The sequence below is a fragment of the Eumetopias jubatus genome, unplaced genomic scaffold (genome assembly GCF_037043125.1).
Source record: "Eumetopias jubatus isolate StellerSeaLion01/CBP00866 unplaced genomic scaffold, mEumJub1_p1.0 scaffold_16, whole genome shotgun sequence".
In the NCBI taxonomy this organism is placed as follows: Eukaryota; Metazoa; Chordata; class Mammalia; order Carnivora; family Otariidae; genus Eumetopias; species Eumetopias jubatus.
In genome coordinates this window covers 68,201,969-68,222,147 of record NW_028274822.1, presented here as the reverse complement: position 1 = coordinate 68,222,147, position 20,179 = coordinate 68,201,969, and the positions used below count along the sequence as shown (strand labels likewise).

Sequence of the window (20,179 nt, the reverse complement as noted above, 5' to 3'; positions counted from 1 at the left end):
TGGTTTGGTTTTATCCTACCAGGCTCAAGGATTCTTGAGCAGGACCTATTGGATTTTCTTCTTGCACACTTCTTTTTTTAAACTTTAGTGGGTTTGAGCCAGTCTTAAATCTTCTCTCCCATGTTTGTTCTTGTTCTCTCTCTCTGGCACTGAGTTTTCTGCAGACTCCATTGAATCCTTACAGTTAACTAGGTCTGCTGTGTCTCCCCCGTTACCAGTTACCTGCAGCTTTTCAACCCTAGCTCCCTCCTTTTTATTCTCCATGCTCAGCTCATTGCAGGCTTATTCAGCCTTGCCCAGTCCCCCCCATGCAAGGCCTCCAGCCTTGCATTTTTTGTCTTTTTTTTTTTCTCCTCCTTGCCTTAAGCCTTGGCCCCCTCCTCCCTTCCATACTCCGTTCTTCATCATTCTTTATCATTCATGTATTCATTTGAATACAAGAATACCTGAGTGCCTGTATTCAGTTGAATACGTGACTGATGTATTCATGTATTCGATCACGTATTCATTTGCAAACATGTATGTTTTTAAAAAAATAATAGGCTTATTGAGATATAATTTATATACCATAAAGTTCAACCTTTTTGAAGTGTACACTTGAGTGGTTTTTTTTTTTTTAAGATTTTATTTATTTGAGAGAGAGAGAGAATGAGAGAGAGAGAGCATGAGAGGGAAGAGGGTCAGAGGGAGAAGCAGACTCCCTGATGAGCAGGGAGCCCGATGTGGGACTCGATCCCGGGACTCCAGGATCATGACCCGAGCCGAAGGCAGTCGCTTAACCAACTGAGCCACCCAGGCGCCCCACTTCAGTGGTTTTAAGTATATCCGTGAAGTTGTGCATTGATCACCACTCTCTAATTCCAGAACATTTTCATCACCTTACAAAGAAGCCTTGTTCTGATTAATAGTCACTGCCCATTCTCCACTCCCTCCAGCCCCTGGAAATCCCTAATCTACTTCTGTCTCTGTAAATTTGCCTGTTCTGGGGATTTCATAGAAATGGAATCATACAATTGTGCTCATTCAAATGAATGAAGACATGCCTTCTTTAATTTAACATATTTTTAAGGATTGTCCATTGCAGCATTTATTAGTAGTTCATTCCTTTTATGGCCAAATAATAGTTTATACTTTGTTGATGGACATTTGGGGTTTTTCCACTTTTGCTGAATATGAATAATGCTGCTGTGAACATTCATGTACAGGTTTCTTTGTGGATGAATATTTTCAGTTCTGTTGGGTGTGTACCTCAGAGTGGAATTACCGGGTCATATGGTAGCTGTGCTAAACTTTGAGGAACCACCAAACTGTTTTCCAAAGTTGCATCATTTTACATTCCCACTAGCAGTGTATGAGGGTTTCAGATTCTCCACCTCCTCATCGATGTAAGGTTTTCGGAGTATACTTTAAAAAAAATGGGGGGTGGGTGCGCCTGGGTGGTTCAGTCATTAAGCGTCTGCCTTCGGCTCAGGTCATGGTCCCAGGGTCCTGGGATCGAGCCCCACATCAGGCTCCCTGCTGGGTGGGAAGCCTGCTTCTCCCTCTCCCACTCCCCCTGCTTGTGTTCCCTCTCTCACTGTGTCTCTCTCTCTCAAATAAATAAATAAACTTTTTAAAAAATAAAAAAAAATTTAAAAAATGGGATTTTTTTTTTGATACTTCTTGTTTTCTTCACTTAATACTTCCATTAAATTCCATTAAATTAGCTGGCATCACTGACTCATTGTGATTAATGGCTTCATAGTGGTATTCCGTAGGAAAAATACACCATTTAGTCATTCAATTCAGCAGATAGCTACTTACTTACTTCGTTAGTTTAATGTAGTTTTCTTAAGTAAACCCTGTGCCTAACGTGGGACTCTTAACTCACAACCCCCAAGATCAAGAATCATAAGCTTTACTGACTGAGCCAGCCAGGTGCCCCATCAAGTCAGCAGATATTTATTATGTGGCTCTTAAGTGCCAGGCATGGTTCTAGGCTCTGGGCAACAGCATTGAACAAAACAAAATCCTCTGCATTCGTAGAATTTACTTTCTGGTAGGGAAGTTGGTGAGAAGTCAGGAAATAAATAATATAGATAGGGTTTTAGCAGTGCAGTTTGAGTCTGTGGCAGCTTTCTGAGTAGTGTATTTTATGAAGTACTAAAGGCTAGAGATTACTCTAGATGTTACAAGCTACTGTAAGTCTGTATTAGTATTAATCACTTGCAGGTGAAAGTAGAAACATTTTCATAAAGAAAAAAATAGAAAACAACCAGCTGGTAAGTGTGGATATGGAGTTTTTCTGGGGATAAACTGATGAACCTGAAAGGTCTTGGTAGCAAAGTTTTTTTTTTATATATTTTTTTAAAGTTGGTTCCCAACACGGGGCTTGAACTCACGACCCTGAGATGAAGACCTGAGCTGAGATCAAGAGTCAGAAGCTTAACCTACTGAGCCACCCAGGCACCCCGAAGTTTGCATATTTATAAATTGTATCCAAGCCCTCTTATTCTAGTGATCAGTTAATAGACACCCTTGACCAAAAGCCAGCTAAGGTGTGTTAGTAGTTTTTGATGGATGCAGCCCAGAGTACTTTTAGGTGGCATGGCATAACTTCCAGGCCCATACAGAAATCTTTCTTTCTGAACTTTTATGTATTTATTATATCGCCCTGTGAATTAAGGAGGTTATTCCTACAGTAAGGCCTACTCTAAATGACTCATGCTGATGCTTAGGGAAAATAATCTGGGTCTTTTAGAGTGGTTAGGCCTAGAGGGAAAAATAATGTCCATCCCCACAAGGGCAGATTTGTATTGATAAGCAGCCTGCTTGGGCCTGCACTAACCTCCCTTGGTTGGCTGTAGAAGTAATGCAGTTAAAATAAACATTTCTGTTTTGATTTTGTTCTTTTATATTGGACTTGGAAATGAAGTTAGAAATGCACCCTTTAGACACATACTCAACCTTCCTGTTACCTATCCACTTCAAAGGCTTGCTTGGCCAGACCCAGCTCGACCATGATGGAATGCAAATCATTTATAAATAACCAGAATTTCATTGTAATGAATAAAGTGTTTTGCCAAAAAAAAAGTTTTTTCACATTTCAGTTACTAGCGTTCCTTGTTTTTTCTTTTCTTTTCTTTTCTTTTTTTAAGATTTTATTTATTTGACAGAGACACAGCGACAGAGGGAACACAAGCAGGGGGAGTGGGAGAGGGAGAAGCAGGCCTCCCGCTGAGGGGGAGCCCGATGCAGGGCTCGATCCCAGGACCCCAGGATCATGACCCTCATGAGCCGAAGGCAGATGCTTAACGACTGAGCCACCCAGGCGCCCCGTGTTCCTTGTTTAAAAAAAAAAAAAAAAGAAAATTAACCTGGAAGTTTATGTTAAAGTTGTATTTCTGAAGGTCTAGTGTAGAATATAAATGTCAGTCAGGAAGCTGTCTAGCTGTACTGGGATTTTTAATCACTTCCTCTCCTGCCTTTTGCTTACTCCCTCTGTCATCACACATGTGCTTAGTTGGGTTGGGTTCCAGAATTTTATTTATAAAACTAATATATGAGCTTTATGAAGTCTGTGTTAATAGTCCTGTGGAATCTAATGAGCATCTATAACAGCGGAGCTGAAAAAGCACATATTTCATGTGTACCTTTCATTAAATATGGTCCTCTCACAACACATCTTGAGGTAGTTAGCACGACTATTATTTTCCTTATTTTTCTAAATGAGGAAATGAGGTTAAGAGTACAGAGTTAACCAGTGGCCAAGCTTGGATTTGAGCCTTGGTTTCTGACTAAAAGTCTTATGTCCTTTTCACTGTAATATGCTGCCTTTCAACTAGAATGCATTTGTCATAAGGTTGAAGGAACTACAGTGCTATTTAGCCGGGAGAATGGAAGACTTCGGTGGGCATTGTTTCTCTTGTAATTGAAATAGTTGAAGGAATTTGTTTTGTGTTGCTTTGGCAGGTATTCTGGTAAGTGGCAGTTCCAATTGCATTGACATTTGGCTGCATAAACTGCCCAAGAATTGAAGGAGCTGCCCTTTTCAAGTTATTACCTAGTAACAGAGGCTGTGGGGTGTCAAGGGATGATGGGTAGAGGATTAAACTTGATGCCTGACCTGGTTTACCAAAGCCCTCTCTCCTCTTGCTCCCCTTCTTTGCATCCTCCCTCTACATCCTTTGAGCTCTTAGCTGGGCCTCCTCTCTTCTCTTTCTTGCCTTTTTCCTTAAGCTACTCAGAGGCAAGTTTTAAATGTGAGATGGTCTCTAGATAAAATTTAATGATAATTCTGTTTGGTTCATTTTTCTCACATTCGGAATATATCCTCATTCCTTCTGTATTATTTTATTTTACTTTATTTCTTTTAAAAAAGATTTTATTTTCCATGAGAAGACGATGGACTCTGAAAAACAAACTGAGGGTTCTAGGGGGTGGGGGGTGGGGGATGGGTTAGCCTGGTGATGGGTATTAAAGAGGGCACGTGCTGCGTGGAGCACTGGGGGTTGTGCACAAACAATGAAGCATGGAACACTACATCAAAAACTAATGATGATTAGTATGGTGATTAACATAACAATAAAAAATTTAAAGAAAAAATATAGTAAGCCCCCCCAAAAGAAACATAAAAAAAAAAAGATTCTATTTTGGGGGCACCTGGGTGGCTCAGTTGGTTAAGCATCCCACTCGTGATTTTGGCTTAGGTCATGATCTCAGTGTCATGAAATCAAGCCCTCCATCAGGCTCTGTGCTCAGCTTCTTTCCCTCTCTTCACCCTCCCCCAGTTTGCGCATGTGCGTGCACTCTCTCTCAAATTAAAAAAAAAATTAAATCTTAAAAAGGAAACTTTTCTATTTTTTTAGAAAAAAAGATTCTATTTTTAAGTAATCTCTACACCCAACATGGGGCTTGAACCCACAAACCCCAAGGTCAAGAGTCACATGCTCCACTGACTAAGCCAGCCAGGCATCCCTTCTTCCACATTATTTTAAATAAGTGACAGTAAAGTGTGAATTTGGAATTTATAATTTTTTCTAATACTATTCCTAGAGGGATTTTTTTTTTAAACTGGAAATGAAAATTGAAGACTGTATACCGGGATGGTAGGCTAAGGAGAGGTTTTTTATGTAAGTATGAGATTCTGTAATGAAAGGCTAATTCAGTATTTACTTTTTCACCCAAGGTTTATATCCTTGGAGATAAGCACCCAAGGTTCTTACTCTCTTTTGTTCCCAGTTGCATGTGATTGTGCAAAATTTTGTGTAGAGAAAGCTACATAGGTGCTGTGTTTGGCCAAAGGAGTTATACACTACAAATGGGCAGAGAGGGTGGTAAGCAGTGGTAGGTTCTGTGTTGACGTGAGTGACTTCTGAGAAAGGGTCGTTAGAATTCTCAGTCACTGCACATCTTTGAAAGTGGTTTCGGAGGTTAGAGAAGTGAAGAAGAAAAAGACCTGTTACCTCTCAGACAGCTGATGAATTTTTCCAAAGCAGTTACTGGTTTGTCTTTGTCTACGAACTTTTTTAAATTTTTTTTTTAAAGATTTAAAAAAAATTATTTTTTTGACAGAGAGAGACAGTGAGAGTGGGAACGCAACCAGGGGGAGTGTGAGAGGGAGAAGCAGGCTTCCCACGGAGCAGGGAGCCCGATGCGGGGCTCAATCCCAGGACTCTGGGATCGTGACCTGAGCCGAAGGCAGACGTTCAATGACTGAGCCACCCAGGTGCCCCTTGTCTACAAAATTAAAAAAAAAATTTGTCAGAAGCCCGGACTTTAGGTATTTGTTCAGTGATTAAGTCTCTGTGTCTTGCTGTGTCAGAAGCTTCGCAGATTTCAGATGGTGAGGGTAGCTGAACTGAAAAAGAAGTTGCTTCAGGAGACAAGCGAGTAAGTCAGCTAGGAGAATTTTTCCCACAGAAGTACCATACAATGCTTTTTAAAATAACTGGACGTATCCCCCTGGTGTCTGGAGCCTTTAGAGATGAACCATTGTGAATATCTGATATCTGTTAAAAAATAAACAAAAAAACAATCTACAGAGTTGAAAGTCTCTCTCTCTCTTTTTTTTTTAAGATTTTATTTATTTGACAGAGACATAGCGAGAGAGAGAGAACACAAGCAGAGGGAGTGGGAGAGGGAGAAGCAGGCTTCCCGCTGAGCAGGGAGCCCGATGCGGGGCTCAATCCCAGGACCCTGGGATCATGACCTGAGCCGAAGGCAGACGCTCAACGAGTGAGCCACCCAGGCACCCCTCTCTCTCTCTCTCTCTCTTTTTTTAAGATTTTATTTATTTAACAGAGAGAGAGAGTACAAGCAGGGGGAGTGGGAGGGGGAGAAGCAGGCTTCCCGCTGATCAGGAAGCCCGATGTGGGGCTCGATCCCAGGACCCTGAGATCAGGACCCGAGCTGAAGGCAGACGTTCAACAAGTGAGCCACCCAGGTGCCCTGAAAGTCTCTCTTCTTTGACTTGTTTCCAGAGCCCTATATTAGAATTTGAAGACTCTCATTTTCTAAGTTGGGGATAAGATGCAGTGACGTTTGTACAGGACTCTTTATTATTCTTAATATCTGCTACTAGTAATCTTTTGCTGAAATTCAGAGTTTGCTAACATCATGTAGTAGTGTTGCGAAATTTTACTTTTTAAAAAATTGGGATGAAACCTTAGAAAGAAACATATTTTACATGTTCTGTTTTCTTTTTGAAGATTTTATTTATTTGAGAGAGAATGCACACAAGATTGGGGGGGGCACAGAGGGAGAGGGAGAAGCAGACTTCCTGCTGAGCAGGGAGCCCGACACGGGGCTTGATCCCAGGACCCCGGGATCCCGACCTGAGCCAAAGGCAGACACTTAACTGACTGACTGAGCCACCTAGGAGCCCCTCTGTTTTCTTATCTGATTGGTTATGTTACGTTGAAATTCTGACGTGTGAATGAGCTTTAATGCTTGAACTTACAATACATTACCCATGCAGTGAAGAAAAACAGTATCCTAAATTGGCAACAGCAAAATCAGTGTATTTGAGTTATATGGTGTATCTCAGCATTTTAACAAGGAAGTGTGGACCGTGACATTTTGAACTAAGAAGGAAGTGCTTTCCCGCTCTTTTTCGCTTTTTCCCTTCTACATCCTTATCCTACCACTGAGTGAAAAGAAGTTCTGCACTGTTACAGGATGTCTTATAACAGCAGTGAACTGTGTAATAGGTGGTTCACTGGTCTGTCTAGGGAGAGTTTACTAGGATTTACTCATGACACACATGTCCTTTTCAGCAGTGGTTCAGGCTGTTTACCTCATAACTTTGATTTTTGCCTGTTTTTCGGGTGTTTGGTTCTATCCTCTGTATAGTTATTAAAGGATATCTTTAAGGTACTTACCCTGCCTTGTCTCATAAATGGGCATTTGCATCCTCAGTGAGGCCTTGGGGAGCAGTCTGTATACAACTGCCATCTGAGGTTGTGTTGGTAAGTGCTGGAAGAATTACACTCTTAAGAGCTGGGGGGCCTCATGAAGAAGGGGAGACCACGTGTGAGTGTTGGTATTGGTGCCCTAGGGTCTCTGAGCTAGGCCCCGAGGGCACTTGAGCTGTGCTTGTCCTTTGAGATTGGCTTTGAAGGGGGAGAGGCGTTTTCAGTGAATGGATTTTGGAGTTGGCGGGGAAGAACACACCAGTTGGTGGGAGCTGCGCGAACCAGGGCCGTTTCGTGAAAGAGAAACAGACCTGCTGCTCTAGCTTAGGCTGTTCGGAGAGGAGTCCCAGAGAGTGGTTTTGGAATTGTAGGTCAGGCTGTTCTGTGGAGGACTGACGTTAAGCCAGGGGATTCGGACTTTTAATATTCACGCTGAGTATAACACAAGCCTTCTACCCATCTTTCTTGCCATGGTTCCCTTTGTATATTATTTCTTGTCTTCTTTTGCTCCCTTACCTACAGATGCCTTTTATTTTCTCCCTCCCAGAGGGGCTGTGTGCCAGGCCTGAGGTTGCCAGAGAAAGTATGGGTGCCCGATTACATTTGAATTTGAGATAAACAGCAATTTTTTTTTTTTTAGTCTAATTGTGCACCAAACGTTGCCTGGACAAAACGGCGTGAGGTGAGTGCTGTGGTGGAAGTACCAGATGTCATTTGAGCTGAATCTTGACGCGACATGTGAGCTGCTGTTTCTCAGGCAAGAAGACAGTAAGGGGCTCTCAGGGATAGGGAGCGGTAGCAGTAGAAGTGTGGGTATTTGAAAGAGCGTGGCTTTGTGTGTAAAATGGGGAACCAGGCGGGAAAGGTGGGTGGGAGCTGGGGTCTGGAGGGATGTGTGTTGGTCACTGGGGCGTTTGGTCTGAGACGGGCAGCGGCGTGTTACCCGACGGGAGTGGCAGGGTGGGCTTTGTGCTTCCGGGTGGAGAAACAGGTGTGGGGCGGGAGCATTGCAGGTGGGGACAACGTCAGGAGGCTGTGGTGCTTGTCAGGCTGTATGTTTCCCCTGACACAGAAAGAGACCGGAGCAGGGCTGGCAGGGCTGGCAGGGCTGGAGAGGCGGGAATGCTGTAAGCCATACCTGCTGTGGGTTGCCAAGACACGTCCCTCCATGGTTAAATGTCTCTGAACATAGAGCACACCGGAAGGCCGTCTGTAGTCTCACTATACAGGCCACCCCTTGAGGTAAAGACAATCCAGGGAGTTACCCAGTTGTGGTGGAGTGGTGTGGGCTTTGGAGTCACACCTGCTCAGATCCCTGCTGTCACATTTGCCCGCTGTGAAGGCTCAGGTTATCCTTTTTACAGTGGACTTGATAATCATACCCATCTCCTTAGTTGAAGGAGATTGAATGAAACGATGTGTGTGAAATTTCCAGCCTAGCGCTTGGCATGTAGTTGGCCCACAGGTTTTACTTTTCCTTCTTGACCTCTTGCCAGCGAGGTTTCAGAGGGATGGGAGAATGGTGGAGTTTGTCCATGAGGTTGTCAAGTTTCTGCCAGGCAGCAAGGGGACTGCAGAAGGAGGTGCAGGCAAGCGGTGAGGCCCTGTGGCTCCTTCTCACATTTCATTCAGGGAGATCAGAGAGAGCCCTTCTTTGAGCTATCTGTCCTTTCCTAGGAAATGTGGATGGAAACCCAGGGGAGTAATAGGCCTGTGGCAGAGACATTCCTTTCCTGTCAGCCAATTCTGTTGAGTTGGCTTTTTCAGCTCAACAGAATGTCTGTGCAGATACGGCCCTGTGTATGGTAAGGCACAGAAAGATGGAGATCTTCCCTTCTTCCCAGGCTTAAACCAACCTCTGTACACCAAGGTTTCTAAGTCTTGGCACTATTGATATTTTGAGTCATACAGTTCTTCGTTGAAATGGGCTGTTCTGTGCATTGTAGGATGTTTCGACCATCCCTGGCCTCTACACACCTTGACGTCAGTAGCACCCCATCGTGATAACCAGAAATGTCTACAAACAGTGCACATGGTCCCCGAGGGGGCAAAATTGCCCACTGTTGAGACCACGATCTTATACTCAGACATAAGGAAAAAGGACTCCTCAGTATTTTTCTTATTAATTTTCCTTTTATCTAACCAGTGAAATGCTTTTTGAAAAAGATTTCATTTTTATTAAACTGAATTCAAATTCGAATCTTTTTTTTTAAGAAGGAAGTGCAGGGGAGGGGCAGAGGGAGAGGAGGGGGAGAGAGAGCATCTTAAGTAGTTCCCACACCCAGCATGGAGCTGGATGCAGGGCTCAGTCTTATAACCCTGAGATCATGACCTGAGCCGAAATCAGGAGTTGACTGCTTAACTGACTGAGTCACCCAGGCGCCCCATCTAATCTGTTTTAACTTGTTTAGTTTTTTTTTAATTTTTTTAAAGATTTTATTTGTTTATTAGAGAGAGAGAGAGCAAGAGCAGGAACACAAGCAGGGGGAGTGGGAGAGGGAGAAGCAGGCCTCGCGCCGAGCAGGGAGCCTGATGTGGGGCTCGATCCTAGGACCCTGGGATCATGACCTGAGCCGAAGGCAGACGCTTAAAAACTGAGCCACTCAGGCGCCCCTTCACTTGTCTTTCTAAAAAGACTTCCTTTATGCTCTTGACAAAACAATTCGCTAAAGTTCTGTTTTTTTTAGTTGAACATTTAGGAACTTTTAAATTTTTTTTAAATGAGTTTTTCAGTGTAATTTATATATAACAGAATGCTTCCATTTTAAGTGTACAGTGTAATGGGGTTTGAAAATGTATACGGTCGTATAAGCAGCACCTCAGTCCAGATACAGAGTATTTCATAACCCCCAAAAGTTCTCTTATATCTTGTTCGGTTAATTTCCCCTTCTTCCACCCCTAGGCAACCACTGATCGGCTCTCTGTCACTGTATAAAAGTTTGCATTTTGTAGAATTTCATATAAATGGAATGTATCAGGCTTCTTTTTTTCTTTCTAAAGATTTATTTATTACTTGAGAGAGAGCAAGGGAGAGGGGCAGAGGGAGAGGGAGAGAGAGAGAATCTCCAGCAGACTCCCTGCTGAGGGGGGAGCCCAGCTTGATCTCATGATCCTGAGATTACAACCTGAGCCGAAATCAAGAGTCATCCTTAATGGATTGAGCCACCCAGGCACCCCTCTGGCTTCTTTCATTTAATATAACGCTTTTGAGTTTCATCCATGCTGTTCCATGTTATCAGTGGATTCTTCCTTTTACTTGCTGGGTTTTATTTCATTAAATAGCTATACCACAGTTTGTTTATCCGTTCCCTTGTTGATGGGCATTTGGGTTGTTTCTGGTTTGGGGGTATTGTATGTATTTTTAAAAAAGCTGCTGTTTTAAAAAAGCTGCTGTGCACATTTGTGTATGTCTTTGTGTGCATATATGTTTTAATTCTTTTGGATAAATACCTGGGGCTGAATTACTGGGTAAAATGGTATGTGTTTAAATTTATGAGAAACTGCCAAAATGTTTTCCAAAGTAGCAGTACTGTTTTATACTTCTAGCAGCAATGTGTGGGAGAGTTCCAGGTGTTCTTGTCCTTGCTGACACTTTGTCTCTTTCATTTTGGTTGTCCAGTGAAGTGGTTCAAATCTTAAATTTTAAGCTTCTTTTTTTATTATTTACTCATTTAAATCAAAAATTTACTTATTTTTAAGTAAGCTCTACACCCAGTGTGGGGCTTGAACTCACAACCCCGAGATCAAGAATTGCATGTTCCTACTGAGTCAGCCAGGTGGCCCTTTAAGCTTATTTTTTTAAAATGTTTTGGGGCGCCTGGGTGGCTCAGTCGTTGAGCGTCTGCCTTCGGCTCAGGTCATGATCCCAGGGATCAAGCCCCACATCGGGCTCCCTGCTCGGCGGGAAGCCTGCTTCTCCCTTTCACACTCTTCCTGCTTGTGTGTCCTCTCTCGCTGTCTGTCGAACACAAAAAATAAAAACTTTTTTAAAAAATATTTTTTATTTATTTGAGAATTAGAGCACGCGCAAGTGGGGGGTGCAGAAGGAGAGGGACAAGCAGACTCCACACTGAGCAGGGAGCCCAACATGGGGGCTCGATCCCAGGACCCTGGGATTAGGATCTGAGCCAGAGGCAAGACACTTAACCGACTGAGCCACCCAGGTGCCCCCCCTTTAAGCTATTTGTTTATTCAGTTTACTTTTTGTTTTTATTAACCTATAATGTATTATTTGTTTCAGGGGTAGAGGCCTGTGATTCTTCAGTCTTACACAATTCACAGTGCTCACCATAGCACATACCCTCCCCAGTGTCCATCACCCAGCCACCCATCCATCCCTCCCACCCCCCACCACTCCAGCAACCCTCAGTTTGTTTCCTGAGATTAAGGAGTCTCTTATTGTTTGTCTCCCTCTCTGGTTTCATCTTGTTTCATTTTTCTCTCCCTTCCCCTATGATCCTCTGTCTTGTTTCTCAGATTCCTCGTATCAGTGAGATCATATGATAATTGTCTTTCTCTGATTGACTTATTTCACCTTTAAGCTTATTTTTTTAAAAATTTTTTAAAGATTTATTTATTTTTTAAGATTTTATTTATTTATTTATTTGACAGAGAGAGAGAGAGAGAGAGAGAGAGAGCGAGAGCAGAAACACAAGCAGGGGGAGTGGGAGAGGGAGAAGCAGGCTTCCTGCCGAGCAGGGAGCCCGATGCGGGACTCGATCCCAGGACCCTGGGATCATGACCTGAGCCGAAGGCAGACGCTTAACGACTGAGCCACCCAGGTACCCTAAGCTTATTTTTTTTGTTTTAAGATTTTATTTATTCATTTGACAGAGAGAGAGACAGCGAGAGAGGGAACACAAGCAGGGGAGTGGGAGAGGGAGAAGCAGGCTTCCCGCTGAGCAGGGAGCCCGATGTGGGGCTCGATCCCAGGACCCTGGGATCATGACCTGAGCCGAAGGCAGACGCTTAACAACTGAGCCACCCAGGCGCCCCACCTTTAGCTTATTTTTAAAGGATTTTTTACACTGTTATATTTGAACGATTAGTGAAATGCAAAAAAAATATTTCATTTTGTATTTTGGATCAGAGTTCGTTATAAATGTAAAAATATGCCAAATTCGTGTTTTTAATTAAAAATATGGCCGCCGGTTTATTTTATGAATATAGCATTGTGCAGTTGTCTAACTGCCTGCCAAAACTCTGAGCATAAAGCCGTGGCTTGAAGGGGTCCTGAATAAACGTTTTCTTTTTGTAAATATTCACAAACCCTGGCTGAGGAGGGAATGGCCAGAAAAGACTCAAAATTTCTTGCATTCTGGAGGTTTGAACTTTGGGAACCAATTTGTTTTGGACTAAATCTGGAAAAATCATTTGTGTACTGTAGCCAGAAATTCTTTTAGGCTGTCCTTTTCCAGCCTTGTCACTTGTCTGGAATGTTAAGTATTGTCAGTTTAACGGCCTTTCAGCAGCTTATATTAAAAAGAGAGATCTCCAGAAATGGATCTGAAGAAGTCTTGATATAAGATTAGGTTTTTTGAAAAGAGAGAGAGGCACATCAAGAACAGAGAACAAACTGATCGTTACCAGAAGGAAGGTGAGGGGTAGGGAGGGTGGGTTCAATAGGTGATGGGGATTCCTTAAGGAGTGCACTTGTTGTGATGAGCACTGGGTGATGTATGGAAGTGTTGAATCACTTTATTGTACACCTGAAGCTAATATTACACTAACTGGAATTTAAATAAAACTTAAAAAAACCTAAAAAAATATTTTTTTTTGTTTGTTATTTGGAAAGCAGTAAGAAGAAGACTTACAGTTCTAAGTTTGAAAAATCCAGGGAGCCTCTAGTTTCTAAAGATTTCCTTGTGTTAAATCTTGTAGAGTAGTAGAAATAATAAACTAATACTAGTGGGCTTCTCTCTGGCTTTTTGTTGCTGTTAATTAACTCCTTTTTCTTAGCATCCTGTCTATCAGTAGCTGTGGCTTAGTGGGAAGAGCTCAGACTTTGGGCAAGCTGTGTACCTCCCTAACCCCAGTTTCTTCCTCCTTTCCAGCCATGGAGGGTGATGGTGATCAGGTATGCTGGTGCAGCACTGGCCTTTCTCCCTGGCAGGCTGACTGTCTCCAGGCAGCTTGCTCATAATTTAAACAAAAACAACACCAGCAAAGTGTCTCTCCCCCCTCATGACTGTCCCCCCTTAACAAAGCCAAAGTTTTGAAAAGGTCTTTATCTTTCATCTCCTGCTCAATTTTTTATCGAATTCCACTGCAGTCTGACTTGGCTCCTGACCTTCCTCTTGGGGCTGTTAGCCCTGCTCACCATCAGCTCCTTATTGCTAACTTCAGTATCCACTTGGGCGTGGCTGGTCAGTGTGGCCTTTTCTCCTGTTGATGCTCCCTTCATAGAGCGTGGCCGGATGGACAGGAGGAAGCTGGGAGGGAAAGGGGGGGGGAATTGGAGAGGTAGCTGTTTTTTCCTCCTTCTGTGACCGTGGGGGTGTTTAAGAGTGGTACACCCCTTGGGTAAGGAGAGGACACTGAGGCAAAGTTCCTTCCTTCTCAGGGCTGGAGGTGGAAGTGGAGAAGAGGTGGATCTGAATGCCACCTTTCTACCTCAGTAAGCCATAATGTGGATCACTGATTTCTGGAAACAATACCGTAACAGGACAAACTAGCATATTAAATGTGCACTTCAGTTGATAATCACACCGTGATTTTAGGCATGAAATAAAGTCAGCGTCAGGGCACCCCGCTGGCTCAGTCAGAAGACCATGTGACACTTGATCTTGAGGTCGTGAGGTCGTGAGTTTGAGCCCCAAGTTGGGTGTAGAGATTACTTAAATAAATAAACTTTAAAAAATTGGTATTAAAAATGAGAAGGTATTGTTTTACTATAAAAATAAGCATTTGAAAATTGTCAGCTGCTTAGTAACCATTGAAGTATTTTGGGCACTAATGGACTTTTGTATGTGGATCCAGACGAAGTAGAGAATTGTACATCCAAAGGCATTTCTCCTCGGTTTCTCTCCTTCCTCTCCGTGTTTCCTGCATCTCTCATACACGCCCACTTGCACATGGGCAGGGCTTTGACATGACAGGGCTCACGCTTTTCCTTTGAGTAAGCCTTGACTTTTTCAATGGAGTGTCGCTCCAGGTCTGTAAAATGTGTACATTTAAATGCACTTTTCTGATTCTGTGTCATAATTCACAAAAGAAGGGTTAGAAACATGTATGTGTCAGAGAATTCACTATCGGATCAGCCTGTTGCATTAGGATTTATCTAATTAAAACATTTCTTACTGAATTTCTTCGGCGTTCTGTGTGGTTTTTGTAGCCCACATGCTTTTATCAGATTGGTTTTTGGTTTTGATTCATTTAGTAACGTGTAGTTACTGACTCCAGTGTGGCTAGTTTTCTAAATTTCAGTTTTCCCTTGACTGTGTGGTTCCTTCTCTTCAATGTTTTAAGTCTATTTTTATTTTACATTTTAATATAATCCTTACATTTCAAATATGGGGTTTGGGAAATAAGAGAGAAATGTATCTAGATCGTTTGGGTTGAAACCCTTTTTGGATTTTTGGGGGGATATTGAATGGCATAAAAAATTACACCTAATCAGTTTCCTTTTTAAAAGTAGTTTTGATTCCTGGTTCTGAATGGTATAAAATATGAAATAGAATTTTTGAATTTCTGAAAGATCCTAATCCATCCTCCTTGCCTTCTGAACAAGGCTCACAGAGTTAGCATGACTTATCAGGGTCATGCAGACTTGTCAGGCTTGCGACCACAATCCAGGTTTCTTGATTATCATTCCAGTGAACTCCCTACCATATATTTTCAGTATTTCCTGATCTATAATTTTCAGTGGGAAAAAACCAGAAGCAAGTGTTGTTTGTTGACATCTATGCGCAATAGTATATAATTTAATGTAAGTAGTGAGTATAAACAGTCTTTAGTCATTCCTTATAAAGGGTTTCTCTTACAAAGTGTCTTTTGAATTGCTGCTTTTTATTTTAATAAGGCATTAGTCATACTTGGGGCATGTAGTGTGTTCTTCTCTGCGTTATGATAGCTCACATTTATCCCATCTTTACTGTGGGCTGTCACCCTGCCAGGCAGTTTAGGTTCATTACTTCATTTAATCCTCTCAACATCCTTATAAGGGAGGTAGCATTAGCAGCCCATTTTACCTATGAGGAAACTGAGATTTCAGAGAGGTTGAGTAACTTGCCCAGGGATACACATTTGTTTGTGCAAGATAGGGCAGTCTCTGGGATACTGGCTGTTTTAAGAAGCACAGTAGATTTTAAAATACCAATTAAATAATAAATTTACAATATTGCATAACAGAACGAAAAAGAGGTTCTAATTGGAGGTGAGTAGGAGGCATTCAGAGGAAAAAGTAGTGACCCTGTCAAGATCCTGAAGTGACTGGGGGCGCGCCTGGGTGGCTCAGTTGGTTAAGCGTTGCCTTAAGCATTGCCTTAAGCATCTGCCTTCAGCTCAGGTCATGATCCCAGGGTCCTGGGATTGAGCCCTGCATTGGGCTCCCTGCTCAGTGGGGAGCCTGCTTCTCCCTCTACCTCTGCTGCTCCCCCTACTTGTGCTCTCTCACTCTCTAGGACACGTGCTCTATCTCTGTCAGATAAAGAAATACATAAATAATAAATTAATTAATAAAACCTTAAAGAAAAATCCTGGTGTGAGTGTAGGAGGAAGAGAGAGGGCTGCCAGGGCTGAAGGTGCTTCTCCGTGAGGGAGGGGCCTTAGCTCTCTGGCAGTTCCCAAGACAGTCTGTGTTCTCCACGCAGGGTAGATCCTTCTTGATGCAGTATCCTGACAGTAAAGATAAAATTTCAAGGTCCTTTTGGCATTATTTTTGAAACTTGATTGGTGTGCTCCTCCTAGGTGGGTGGTTGGGGGGGATGGAGTTTCTGAATCACTGAGATAAATTGCCATTCCTCATCTTGGGTTGCACCTTTTTTCCCCCCTAACCTTTGCACGTTGGCAAAGTGAATTCCCCTGGAATGAGTGTATCAGGATTTTTGGGTTTTTTTCTTTGTCTATACATGTTATTTTGTCCAAGAACCTTACAGTTAGGTTTTATCAGCTCCTCTTATAGGAGAGAAAACAGAGTTGCAAAGATAGGTGATGAAGAGATCTGCCCACAGTCACAGAGCTTGTATGCAAAGCTGGAGCTTGGACCCCGCTCTCCTGACTTCAGTTCAGTACTCTGCTGCTGTTTCTGAGACCTGGAGGGAGCCCTGTCATTGCTCGCACCTATGTAACATTGTCATCAGCTCTATGAATTTTACTAAGTTAGAAGGTTTCTGGAGTCGGAAGGTACCTTTGAGATACCTTAGAATCCAGCCTCCTTGTATTGTAGAGGAGGATCCTCAGCGGACATGTGACTTAGGTTAAAGACAGCACTTGTTCGAGGGAGAACTGTGGTTTTAAGTCAAAGTCAGAATTTTAAGATATCCTAAAGACTGAAGCCTTGAGCTGAATTGGACCAAATGAAAATTTTATCAGACACAGGTGTAATTTTTTTTCAGAATATAAATTACACAGCTATGAAAAGGAGAGCAGTGAGGTGTTTACAATTTCTTCAACATTTCTGTGTGTTTGAAAGTTTTCGTAATAAAATATTAGGGGGGGAAAAAGAGGAAAAAGCAGCTTAGTGGCCATTTGCGTGAAAAAGACTTGTATTAGGTAACCATGAACTCAGTGTGTGCTTCTGGTAGTTCCTAGAAAGGCAGCTTTTCTTTCTTTAGGTTAAGAGGAGCTTCAAGTGTCTAGATCAAGAGAAGTAATAGTCACACTGAGCTCTGCTTGCCAGACCAGATCTGTATAGCATCTGTGCCCAGTTCCGAGGGCCTCTGTACCAAGTTGCCAGTGGACACAGATGGTTTGGAATCTGGAGGCGTGGCTGGAGATTCGTGGGGTTGATGGTGGAAGAAAGGCAGGCTTAAAGTAGCGCTGTGGTGGTCTTCAGATCCTGGGAGAGCTGCGGGATGAGAGTAGTACTTTTTTTTTTTTTTAAGATTTTATTTAGGGGTGCCTGGGTGGCTCAGTCGTTAAGCATCTGACTTTGGCTCAGGTCATGATCCCACATCGGGCTCCCTGCTCAGCAGGAAGCCTGCTTCTCCCTCTCCCACTCCCCCTGCTTGTGTTCCTTCTCTCGCTGTGTCTCTCTCTGTCAAATAAATAAAATCTTAAAAAAAAAAAAAGATTTTATTTATTTGTGAGAGAGAGCGCGGGGAGAGGAGCAGAGGGAGAGGGACAAACAAGCTCTGCACTGAGCATGGAGTCCAGCGCTGGGCTCGATCTCACAACCCTGAGATCATGACCTGAGCTGCAATCAAGAGTCTGACGCTTAACCGACTGAGTCACCCAGGCGCCCCAAGAATTGTACCTTTGAGCTTGGAGTCAGGTCAGAGGAAGGGAGTTACAGGGAAGGAGATGATCAGGCTTTCTCATGCCTGAGCCCCACCAGCATGTTATGCCCCTTCAGCCCATCCTCCGCACCAGCACCAGGTTCATCTCTAGGATTTGTAAATCCGAGTTAGGGCTGCACTGACTTCAGTCTGTCTGTAGTTTGCCATCCAGTTTCAGACAAAGGCCTGCTGGGCCCTTCCCCACTAGTCCTTTTGACATTTCTTTTTTTTTCTTTTTAAATATTTTATTTATTTATTTGACAGAGAGAGACACAGCAAGAGAAGGAACACAAGCAGGGGGAGTGGGAGAGGGAGAAGCAGACTCCCTGCGGAGCAGGGAGCCCGATGCGGGGCTTGATCCCAGGACCCTGGGATCGTGACCTGAGCCGAAGGCAGACGCTCAACGACTGAGCCACCCAGGCGCCCCTTGACATTTCTGTATTCTAGCCAGACCCAAGTTCTTAGAGTCCTTCAAGTGAGCCCGTGCTTTCTCACAACTCTGTGAGGTGTACCTCTCACCCCGTTCCCTAGAGGCAGAACCAAGGATTAGCTCTTTCTACTGCCATTGTGCCTTTTGTATATCTGTTTACCTTATTTTGTCAGTAAAATTTATGAAGGATGGGGTCCTCCTCACTGTTTTTTTTTATTGTATCTTGTTTCTTCCACTAGACTATGAGCTCCTTGAAAATAAGTATTATTTTTGTCCTAATTATCTTTATGTGTCCATGTATTTATTCATGCCTTGTGTGACTAGTGTCCTAGAGAAGTGGCATTTCCCATGGCACAAAGTAAGTATTCAGTGAATGTGGAGTAAATAATGACTTGCTTCAGAACTTTTTAGTAGTCTCCTCCAACAGTAGATGTTTGTAATTAGAAGATTTGTCAGTGATGTTGCATGCAGGATTTCCTATTAATGGCCTCCAAAATATTTACCATTTTTAAGAGTCTGTGGTTTGATTTTTTTTTTTCCAAGTAATCTCTACACCCAACATGGGGCTTGAACTCACGACCCTGAGACCAAGAGTCGAATGCTCTACAACTGAGCCAGCCAGGCGCCCCGTGGTTTGACTTTTAAGTAGTATTTTATCTACCATATCTGGCAGGTAAGAGATGGCCCTTTATTTGTTTTCCTCAGTAGGTTTTAATTATGTGATTTCCTTGTAGATGTAAAGGAAACTCAAGCTTCCTATGTGGCTGTGGATGTGTAATTAGCTTTAGGGAGGGCTCCTGGAGCTGTAAATCCTGTCCTGGGAAGCCTAAATACAGGGACGTCCTGGTGAGAGTTCTGGCCACCCTGATTGCAGCCTTCTTAATGCAGGGTTATTTCTGTAAAATGAGGGCAGCTGTGTCTCTCTGCCCATGCCTAACAAATAATTATTTTAAATGAAAAAGTAGCAGGTATCTATAAATTAATATGCTTATAGCTAAGAATTTTATTTTTACAGCTGTAACTTAGTACATACTGATTTAGAACTGGCGATAAATTTTGTGCGCCAAAAACGATAGATTTTATATTAAATAACCTGACAGTACCTTCAAAATGAAAAAAATTTGGTCAAGAATATCAGCACTGATCCAAAGGACAAGTAGATAAATCTAGAAGGGACAGATTGAGCAGTATAGTTTTAGTGTTGTTACATTTTGTTCGTATCTTGTGAAGTATTTATTGAGATGAAAACACATTCCTGATGAATTATTGTGTGTGGTTGCACTGGGGACTGTATGGAGCAGTGGGCAGGGTATGGGGTTTGGATTCAGACTACTGAATGGTGACCCAGGGAGAGTGAGTTCTACTCTCTGAGCCTCTGTCAATGCCTATGTGGGCTCTTGTGAGGATTCAGTGAACTGTACCAGGTACAGCACAGCTGGGACACGATGCCGGCTACATGGGAGGGGCTCAAGGCCTTTAGTGCCTTTCTCTATTTTGGGAGCACTGCATCCATTTTGATGTTTTTAAGAAATATTACTTGAGAAATACATCAGACATACTTCATGGATTTATTTATTTATTTATTTTTACTTATTTATTTTTATTTTTTTATTTTTTTTTATTTTTTTTTAAGATTTTATTTGTTTATTTGAGAGAGAGAGAGAGAGAGAGAGAGAGAAACAGCATGAGAGGGGAGAAGGTCAGAGGGAGAAGCAGGCTCCCCGCTGAGCCGGGAGCCCGATGTGGGACTCGATCTCGGGACTCCGGGATCATGACCTGAGCCGAAGGCAGTCGCCTAACCAACTGAGCCACCCAGGCGCCCCTTATTTATTTTTAAAGATTTTATTTATTTATTTGACAGAGAAAGACACAACGAGAGAGGGAACACAAGCAGGGGGAGCGGGAGAGGGAGAAGCAGG

At 42.8% G+C, this 20,179-nt stretch overlaps 1 protein-coding gene across 2 annotated transcripts in view; it reads left to right on the top strand.

Annotated features, from left to right (window-relative positions):
- The window catches only part of SPECC1L (sperm antigen with calponin homology and coiled-coil domains 1 like), a 131,123-nt gene that overhangs the window by 6,118 nt on the left and 104,826 nt on the right, over positions 1-20,179 (top strand). The window contains exon 1 of one of the 2 annotated variants that reach the window (XM_028094180.2): positions 18,841-18,933. The exons of the other annotated variant lie outside the window; for it this stretch is intronic. The gene's annotated coding sequence lies outside the window, so the exon portion shown is untranslated. Of the gene's footprint in view, positions 1-18,840; positions 18,934-20,179 lie in introns of those variants that run through there. 2 annotated transcript variants of the gene reach the window in all.